This window comes from Salvelinus namaycush, unplaced genomic scaffold (assembly GCF_016432855.1).
Source record: "Salvelinus namaycush isolate Seneca unplaced genomic scaffold, SaNama_1.0 Scaffold2200, whole genome shotgun sequence".
Taxonomy (NCBI): Eukaryota; Metazoa; Chordata; class Actinopteri; order Salmoniformes; family Salmonidae; genus Salvelinus; species Salvelinus namaycush.
The window spans coordinates 27,501-37,500 of record NW_024059010.1 but is presented as its reverse complement, the minus strand read 5'-3'; positions in this window follow the sequence as shown (position 1 = coordinate 37,500).

Here is a 10,000-nt window from a genome sequence, read left to right as displayed (position 1 = left end):
GAAAATGATTTTAAATGGCCTGCAGACACCCATGCCCGCTATGGGAGCACCATACTATGGGCACAAGTCAGTGGGGGCCGGCCTGAGGGATTTATGGAGCTTTTCAAAAAAGGTCCGAAAATATTCTATGTTGAACTACTCAGGAAAAACGGCTAAGTGCCCTCTTTTGGGTTACCAGGTGCTCCTATTCTAATCGAATGAAAATGAATTTAAATGACCTGCAGACACCCATGCCCGCTATGGGAGCACCATACTATGGGCACAAGTCAGTGGGCACCGGCCTAAGGGATTTATGGAGCTTTTATATAAAATGTCTGTACTCATCCTCCCCTCCGTGCACCTGGTATTATTTTTGGGTTACCAGGTGCTCCTATTCTAATCGAATGAAAATGAATTTAAATGACCTGCAGACACCCATGCCCGCTATGGGAGCACCATACTATGGGCACAAGTCAGTGGGCACCGGCCTAAGGGATTTATGGAGCTTTTCAAAAATAAGGTCTGAATACTTTCTATGTTGAACTACTCAGGAAAAACGACAGAGTGCCCACTTTTTGGGTTACCAGGTGCCCCTATTTAAATCGAATGAAAACGAATTTAAATGACCTGCAGACACCCATGCCCGCTATGGGAGCACCATACTACGGGCACAAGTCAGTAGGCACCGGCCTAAGGGATTTATGGAGCTTTTATATAAAAGGTCTGTCCGCATCCTCACTACTGACACCACCTTATGTTAGTTTGGGTTACCAGGTGCTGCTACAGAAATCGAATGAAAATGACTTTTAAGGGCCTGCCCACACCCATGCCCGATATGGGAGCACCATACTACGGGCACAAGTCAGTGGCCACCGGCCTAAGGGATTTATGGAGCTTTTCAAAAAAAGTCCGAAAATATTCTATGTTGAATTATTCAGGAAAAACGACAGAGTGCCCTCTTTTTGGGTTACCAGGTGCCGCTATTGAAATCGAATGAAAACGACTTTTAAGGGCCTGCCCACACCCATGCCCGATATGGGAGCACCATAGTAGGGGTCCAAGTCAGTAGGCACCGGCCTAAGGGATTTATGGAGCTTTTCAAAAATTAGTCCGAAAATATTCTATGTTGAACTATTCAGGAAAAACGACAGAGTGCCCTCTTTTTGGGTTACCAGGTGCCGCTATTGAAATCGAATGAAAATGACTTTTAAGGGCCTGCCCACACCCATGCCCGATATGGGAGCACCATAGTAGGGGTCCAAGTCAGTAGGCACCGGCCTAAGGGATTTATGGAGCTTTTCAAAAAAAGTCCGAAAATATTCTATGTTGAACTATTCAGGAAAAACGACAGAGTGCCCTCTTTTTGGGTTACCAGGTGCCGCTATTGAAATCGAATGAAAATGACTTTTAAGGGCCTGCCCACGCCCATGCCCGATATGGGAGCACCATAGTAGGGGTCCAAGTCAGTAGGCACCGGCCTAAGGGATTTATGGAGCTTTTCAAAAAAAGTCCGAAAATATTCTATGTTGAATTATTCAGGAAAAACGACAGAGTGCCCTCTTTTTGGGTTACCAGGTGCCGCTATTGAAATCGAATGAAAATGACTTTTAAGGGCCTGCCCACGCCCATGCCCGATATGGGAGCACCATAGTAGGGGTCCAAGTCAGTAGGCACCGGCCTAAGGGATTTATGGAGCTTTTCAAAAAAAGTCCGAAAATATTCTATGTTGAATTATTCAGGAAAAACGACAGAGTGCCCTCTTTTTGGGTTACCAGGTGCCCCTATTGAAATCGAATGAAAACGACTTTTAAGGGCCTGCCCACGCCCATGCCCGATATGGGAGCACCATAGTAGGGGTCCAAGTCAGTAGGCACCGGCCTAAGGGATTTATGGAGCTTTTCAAAAAAAGTCCGAAAATATTCTATGTTGAACTATTCAGGAAAAACGACAGAGTGCCCTCTTTTTGGGTTACCAGGTGCCCCTATTGAAATCGAATGAAAACGACTTTTAAGGGCCTGCCCACGCCCATGCCCGATATGGGAGCACCATAGTAGGGGTCCAAGTCAGTAGGCACCGGCCTAAGGGATTTATGGAGCTTTTCAAAAAAAGTCCGAAAATATTCTATGTTGAACTATTCAGGAAAAACGACAGAGTGCCCTCTTTTTGGGTTACCAGGTGCCGCTATTGAAATCGAATGAAAATGACTTTTAAGGGCCTGCCCACGCCCATGCCCGATATGGGAGCACCATAGTAGGGGTCCAAGTCAGTAGGCACCGGCCTAAGGGATTTATGGAGCTTTTCAAAAAAAGTCCGAAAATATTCTATGTTGAATTATTCAGGAAAAACGACAGAGTGCCCTCTTTTTGGGTTACCAGGTGCCCCTATTGAAATCGAATGAAAACGACTTTTAAGGGCCTGCCCACGCCCATGCCCGATATGGGAGCACCATAGTAGGGGTCCAAGTCAGTAGGCACCGGCCTAAGGGATTTATGGAGCTTTTCAAAAAAAGTCCGAAAATATTCTATGTTGAACTATTCAGGAAAAACGACAGAGTGCCCTCTTTTTGGGTTACCAGGTGCCGCTATTGAAATCGAATGAAAATGACTTTTAAGGGCCTGCCCACGCCCATGCCCGATATGGGAGCACCATAGTAGGGGTCCAAGTCAGTAGGCACCGGCCTAAGGGATTTATGGAGCTTTTCAAAAAAAGTCCGAAAATATTCTATGTTGAATTATTCAGGAAAAACGACAGAGTGCCCTCTTTTTGGGTTACCAGGTGCCCCTATTGAAATCGAATGAAAACGACTTTTAAGGGCCTGCCCACGCCCATGCCCGATATGGGAGCACCATAGTAGGGGTCCAAGTCAGTAGGCACCGGCCTAAGGGATTTATGGAGCTTTTCAAAAAAAGTCCGAAAATATTCTATGTTGAACTATTCAGGAAAAACGACAGAGTGCCCTCTTTTTGGGTTACCAGGTGCCGCTATTGAAATCGAATGAAAATGACTTTTAAGGGCCTGCCCACGCCCATGCCCGATATGGGAGCACCATAGTAGGGGTCCAAGTCAGTAGGCACCGGCCTAAGGGATTTATGGAGCTTTTCAAAAAAAGTCCGAAAATATTCTATGTTGAATTATTCAGGAAAAACGACAGAGTGCCCTCTTTTTGGGTTACCAGGTGCCCCTATTGAAATCGAATGAAAACGACTTTTAAGGGCCTGCCCACGCCCATGCCCGATATGGGAGCACCATAGTAGGGGTCCAAGTCAGTAGGCACCGGCCTAAGGGATTTATGGAGCTTTTCAAAAAAAGTCCGAAAATATTCTATGTTGAACTATTCAGGAAAAACGACAGAGTGCCCTCTTTTTGGGTTACCAGGTGCCGCTATTGAAATCGAATGAAAATGACTTTTAAGGGCCTGCCCACGCCCATGCCCGATATGGGAGCACCATAGTAGGGGTCCAAGTCAGTAGGCACCGGCCTAAGGGATTTATGGAGCTTTTCAAAAAAAGTCCGAAAATATTCTATGTTGAATTATTCAGGAAAAACGACAGAGTGCCCTCTTTTTGGGTTACCAGGTGCCCCTATTGAAATCGAATGAAAACGACTTTTAAGGGCCTGCCCACGCCCATGCCCGATATGGGAGCACCATAGTAGGGGTCCAAGTCAGTAGGCACCGGCCTAAGGGATTTATGGAGCTTTTCAAAAAAAGTCCGAAAATATTCTATGTTGAACTATTCAGGAAAAACGACAGAGTGCCCTCTTTTTGGGTTACCAGGTGCCGCTATTGAAATCGAATGAAAACGACTTTTAAGGGCCTGCCCACGCCCATGCCCGATATGGGAGCACCATAGTAGGGGTCCAAGTCAGTAGGCACCGGCCTAAGGGATTTATGGAGCTTTTCAAAATTAGTCCGAAAATATTCTATGTTGAACTATTCAGGAAAAACGGCTATGTGCCCTCTTTTTGGGTTACCAGGTGCTGCTATTGAAATCGATCCTCACTACTGACACCACCTTATGTTAGTTTGGGTTACCAGGTGCTGCTATTGAAATCGAATGAAAATGATTTTAAATGGCCTGCAGACACCCATGCCCGCTATGGGAGCACCATACTATGGGCACAAGTCAGTGGGGGCCGGCCTGAGGGATTTATGGAGCTTTTCAAAAAAGGTCCGAAAATATTCTATGTTGAACTACTCAGGAAAAACGGCTAAGTGCCCTCTTTTGGGTTACCAGGTGCTCCTATTCTAATCGAATGAAAATGAATTTAAATGACCTGCAGACACCCATGCCCGCTATGGGAGCACCATACTATGGGCACAAGTCAGTGGGCACCGGCCTAAGGGATTTATGGAGCTTTTATATAAAATGTCTGTACTCATCCTCCCCTCCGTGCACCTGGTATTATTTTTGGGTTACCAGGTGCTCCTATTCTAATCGAATGAAAATGAATTTAAATGACCTGCAGACACCCATGCCCGCTATGGGAGCACCATACTATGGGCACAAGTCAGTGGGCACCGGCCTAAGGGATTTATGGAGCTTTTCAAAAATAAGGTCTGAATACTTTCTATGTTGAACTACTCAGGAAAAACGACAGAGTGCCCACTTTTTGGGTTACCAGGTGCCCCTATTTAAATCGAATGAAAACGAATTTAAATGACCTGCAGACACCCATGCCCGCTATGGGAGCACCATACTACGGGCACAAGTCAGTAGGCACCGGCCTAAGGGATTTATGGAGCTTTTATATAAAAGGTCTGTCCGCATCCTCACTACTGACACCACCTTATGTTAGTTTGGGTTACCAGGTGCTGCTACAGAAATCGAATGAAAATGACTTTTAAGGGCCTGCCCACACCCATGCCCGATATGGGAGCACCATACTACGGGCACAAGTCAGTGGCCACCGGCCTAAGGGATTTATGGAGCTTTTATATAAAATGTCTGTACTCATCCTCCCCTCCGTGCACCTGGTATTATTTTTGGGTTACCAGGTGCTCCCATTCTAATCGAATGAGTGCACCTGGTATTATTTTTGGGTTACTAGGTGCTCCTATTGAAATCGAATGAAAATGACACACAAAGACAAGGATTAATTGCAAAAAATATTGTATTTATTTAGAGTTATTCATGGATTGATTTGTCCCTCAATTAGTCTCCGAGCCTGGCTTGCATTATGAGGCAAATTATGGGAACGGTAGTAGCGTGCCTGCGTCTCCAGGGAGTGACACATGTGGTCAGCCACAGTTCCACGGTCTGTAAGCGACCCAAGATTAAAGTTTAATGTGGCAATGCTTCTTCGAATTGTACCAAATGTCACTTTCCTTCCAATGCCAAACTCTGCAAAAATCTTACCCACACAATCACAGAGATTACCGTATGGTTTACCAGAGCATGTGAAAAAGAAGAGTGTTGTGTCTGGGGTCATTCCACTCAGATGAGGCCTGATCCGATGGAATCGTTGAAGCCAAGTGTATTCCTCATCAGATATAACAATTCTGCACTCCCCGAAGCTGTAGTTAGTTTTGTGGCTTGCTACAGTCATTTGATAAACCCCACTTTCATTGGTTATTTCATTGAAATCACTCTCACCGAACATGGTGACTGGGGATCGTCGAGTTCCATTAAAAGTCGCCAACCGGCTGGACATGAGAGCCGCAAACCTGCGTCTGTCAGATGAGGTGGCTCGGACTTCCAGCCTGCTGAGAACAGAAGGAATAGATGCATTGCTTAGCTCCAAAAATCGTTTTAACTCCGCAGCGCTGAGCACCTCGTCCCTGCAGCGTCTGCGAAATTGTGCCATGTGCGTTGCCAGGCTCTGCCTAGAATCCCTGTCTATCTTTGCCAAGCAGAGTAACAATTTGCGAATTACACTGGCTTTAGCTTGCAGACCATTCGGCCGGAACTGAATAAGATATTTCAGGAAACTTCTAACATCTGATCGGTATAGTTTTAATGTGGATGGTGCCAAACTACGGCCTTCACATGTCCGGTACCACTCATACACACGCATGTAGTTGTCCAGAAAACACAGGCCTTCATCGGATTTGTCCTCGGACATAATGCGGAGGAATTCCCGTACTCGTGACAGACTGGTGTGACTATTGTCTATTCTTTTAACTGAAGGGTTAATACCCTTAATATAGGTAGCATATTCATTCAAAATGACATCACTCAAACCTTCAGTTGTGGACGGCACACCACCGCCGCCTCCATCACTTTCGCTATCGGTGGAAGGCGACATGACGCTGCATTGCTCCCCCGGTTCCGAGCATTGTTCACCGGTTGACTGCACCGTCGCCTGACTGGTTGACTGCACCGCTGACTGCTCACTCTCGCCACTCAGCTGCTGTTCTGCGGACAACTCACTTCCAACGCCGTTGTTAGGCTCCATACAATCCCCTGGGTAGGCCTGCTGTGTCTCAGCCGAAATCGGGCTACATTGCACGGCATGATTCCATTCCATAGATGCGTGTGTAAGTCCATGGACAGTCTTAAAATGTTTGTCTATCCGCGAAATATGCGTCTTGGTACAAAGTCCACAGTCATGTCGTTTTTGTTTGCTGTCCATAGCTAGCTTCTCTCTCCTGCCTTCCTGTGTGTATGTTTGTTAGCTTCCAACCGTCGCCTAATCAATGGCCTAATTATCACCAGGTGTGGATACAGGTGCGGCGCGAGCGGGGCACGGGCGGGGCACGGGCGGGGCAAGGGCGGGGCTGTGTCATAGCTATGCCCTGCTTAGGGCTATAGACATGAATTGTTATGCCGGAAAATAGGCACCTTGAATGGGATTCAATTCATAGAGCACTGCCCTTGGAGCCCACAGGCTCAGATGCCACATGCCACAATACCACTTCCACATACCACAATGCCACTTCCACATACCACAATGCCACTTCCACATACCACAATGCCACTTCCACATACCACAATGCCACTTACACAAGTGTCAAACGCCCCTTCACCAAGTGCCAAACGCCCCAACCCTAACCCTAACCCTAACCCTAAGAAGGTCGTAAGTTCCATCAGCAGTGCCACAGGTGCCATAGGTGCCAAACCCCTGCCTGGGTAATTTTTAAAGCTATTTAAAAAAAAAAAAATATGCCGGGCAAGAGGCACTCTGACCGGGGTAACATTAGGTGTGCACTGCCCCCCCCTGGAGCCCTGTGGCACTTGGCACTTGGCACTTGGCACTTTAAACCTTTCATAAGTGCCATAGGTGCCAGACCCCTGACTGGGTCATTTTTAAAGAATAAAGGGCTACACACATTAAATACTATGCCGGGCAAGAGGCACTCTGACCGGGGTAACATTAGGTGTGCACTGCCCCCCTGGAGCCCTGTGGCACTTGGCACTTGGCACTTGGCACTTTAAACCTTTCATAAGTGCCATAGGTGCCAGACCCCTGACTGGGTCATTTTATAAAGGATAATAGGGCTACACACATTAAATACTATGCCGGGCAAGAGGCACTCTGACCGGGGTAACATTAGGTGTGCACTGCCCCCCTGGAGCCCTGTGGCACTTGGCACTTGGCACTTGGCACTTTAAACCTTTCATAAGTGCCATAGGTGCCAGACCCCTGACTGGGTCATTTTTAAAGAATAAAGGGCTACACACATTAAATACTATGCCGGGCAAGAGGCACTCTGACCGGGGTAACATTAGGTGTGCACTGCCCCCCTGGAGCCCTGTGGCACTTGGCACTTGGCACTTGGCACTTTAAACCTTTCATAAGTGCCATAGGTGCCAGACCCCTGACTGGGTCATTTTTAAAGGATAAAGGGCTACACACATTAAATACTATGCCGGGCAAGAGGCACTCTGACCGGGGTAACATTAGGTGTGCACTGCCCCCCTGGAGCCCTGTGGCACTTGGCACTTGGCACTTGGCACTTTAAACCTTTCATAAGTGCCATAGGTGCCAGACCCCTGACTGGGTCATTTTTAAAGAATAAAGGGCTACACACATTAAATACTATGCCGGGCAAGAGGCACTCTGACCGGGGTAACATTAGGTGTGCACTGCCCCCCTGGAGCCCTGTGGCACTTGGCACTTGGCACTTGGCACTTTAAACCTTTCATAAGTGCCATAGGTGCCAGACCCCTGACTGGGTCATTTTTAAAGAATAAAGGGCTACACACATTAAATACTATGCCGGGCAAGAGGCACTCTGACCGGGGTAACATTAGGTGTGCACTGCCCCCCTGGAGCCCTGTGGCACTTGGCACTTGGCACTTGGCACTTTAAACCTTTCATAAGTGCCATAGGTGCCAGACCCCTGACTGGGTCATTTTTAAAGGATAAAGGGCTACACACATTAAATACTATGCCGGGCAAGAGGCACTCTGACCGGGGTAACATTAGGTGTGCACTGCCCCCCTGGAGCCCTGTGGCACTTGGCACTTGGCATTTGGCACTTGGCATTTGGCACTTTAAACCTTTCATAAGTGCCATAGAGTGGTAATTGCATAGGATTTCAGGGGTATACACATTAAATACTATGCCGGGCAAGAGGCACTCTGACTGGGGTAACATTAGGTGTGCACTGCCCTGTGGCACTTGGCACTTGGCATTTGGCACTTGGCATTTGGCACTTTAAACCTTTCATAAGTGCCATAGAGTGGTAATTGCATAGGATTTCAGGGGTATACACATTAAATACTATGCCGGGCAAGAGGCACTCTGACTGGGGTAACATTAGGTGTGCACTGCCCTGTGGCACTTGGCACTTGGCACTTGGCATTTGGCACTTGGCATTTGGCACTTGGCACTTCCATAAGTGCCATAGAGTGGTAATTGCATAGGATTTCAGGGCTATACACATTAAATACTATGCCGGGCAAGAGGCACTTTGACTGGGATACAATTTTAAAAATTCCCGCACCATCTGGATTTGTCCACATGATGGCGACATTGGATAGGGTAAGCTGGGATAAAATTATGATGGTAATTGCATAGGATTTCAGGGGTATACACATTAAATACTATGCCGGGCAAGAGGCACTTTGACTGGGATAAAATTATTATGGTAATTGCATAGGATTTCAGGGGTATACACATTAAATACTATGCCGGGCTAGAGGCACTTTGACTGGGATAAAATTATTATGGTAATTGCATAGGATTTCAGGGGTATACACATTAAATACTATGCCGGGCAAGAGGCACTTTGACTGGGATAAAATTATTATGGTAATTGCATAGGATTTCAGGGGTATACACATTAAATACTATGCCGGGCTAGAGGCACTTTGACTGGGATAAAATTATTATGGTAATTGCATAGGATTTCAGGGGTATACACATTAAATACTATGCCGGGCAAGAGGCACTTTGACTGGGATAAAATTATTATGGTAATTGCATAGGATTTCAGGGGTATACACATTAAATACTATGCCGGGCAAGAGGCACTTTGACTGGGATAAAATTATTATGGTAATTGCATAGGATTTCAGGGGTATACACATTAAATACTATGCCGGGCAAGAGGCACTTTGACTGGGATAAAATTATTATGGTAATTGCATAGGATTTCAGGGTATACACATTAAATACTATGCCGGGCTAGAGGCACTTTGACTGGGATAAAATTATTATGGTAATTGCATAGGATTTCAGGGGTATACACATTAAATACTATGCCGGGCAAGAGGCACTTTGACTGGGATACAATTTTGTGGGTAATTGCATAGGATTTCAGGGCTACACACATTAAATACTATGCCGGGCAAGAGGCACTCTGACTGGGGTAACATTATGTGTGCACTGCCCCCCTGGAGCCCTGTGGCACTTGGCACTTGGCACTTGGCATTTGGCACTTGGCACTTCCATAAGTGCCATAGAATGGTAATTGCATAGGATTTCAGGGGTATACACATTAAATACTATGCCGGGCTAGAGGCACTTTAACTGGGATACAATTTTTAAAATTCCCGCACCATCTGGATTTGTCCACAAGATGGCATCATTGGATAGGGTAAGCTGATTTTAGGCATTGGGGCCTGGGAACACA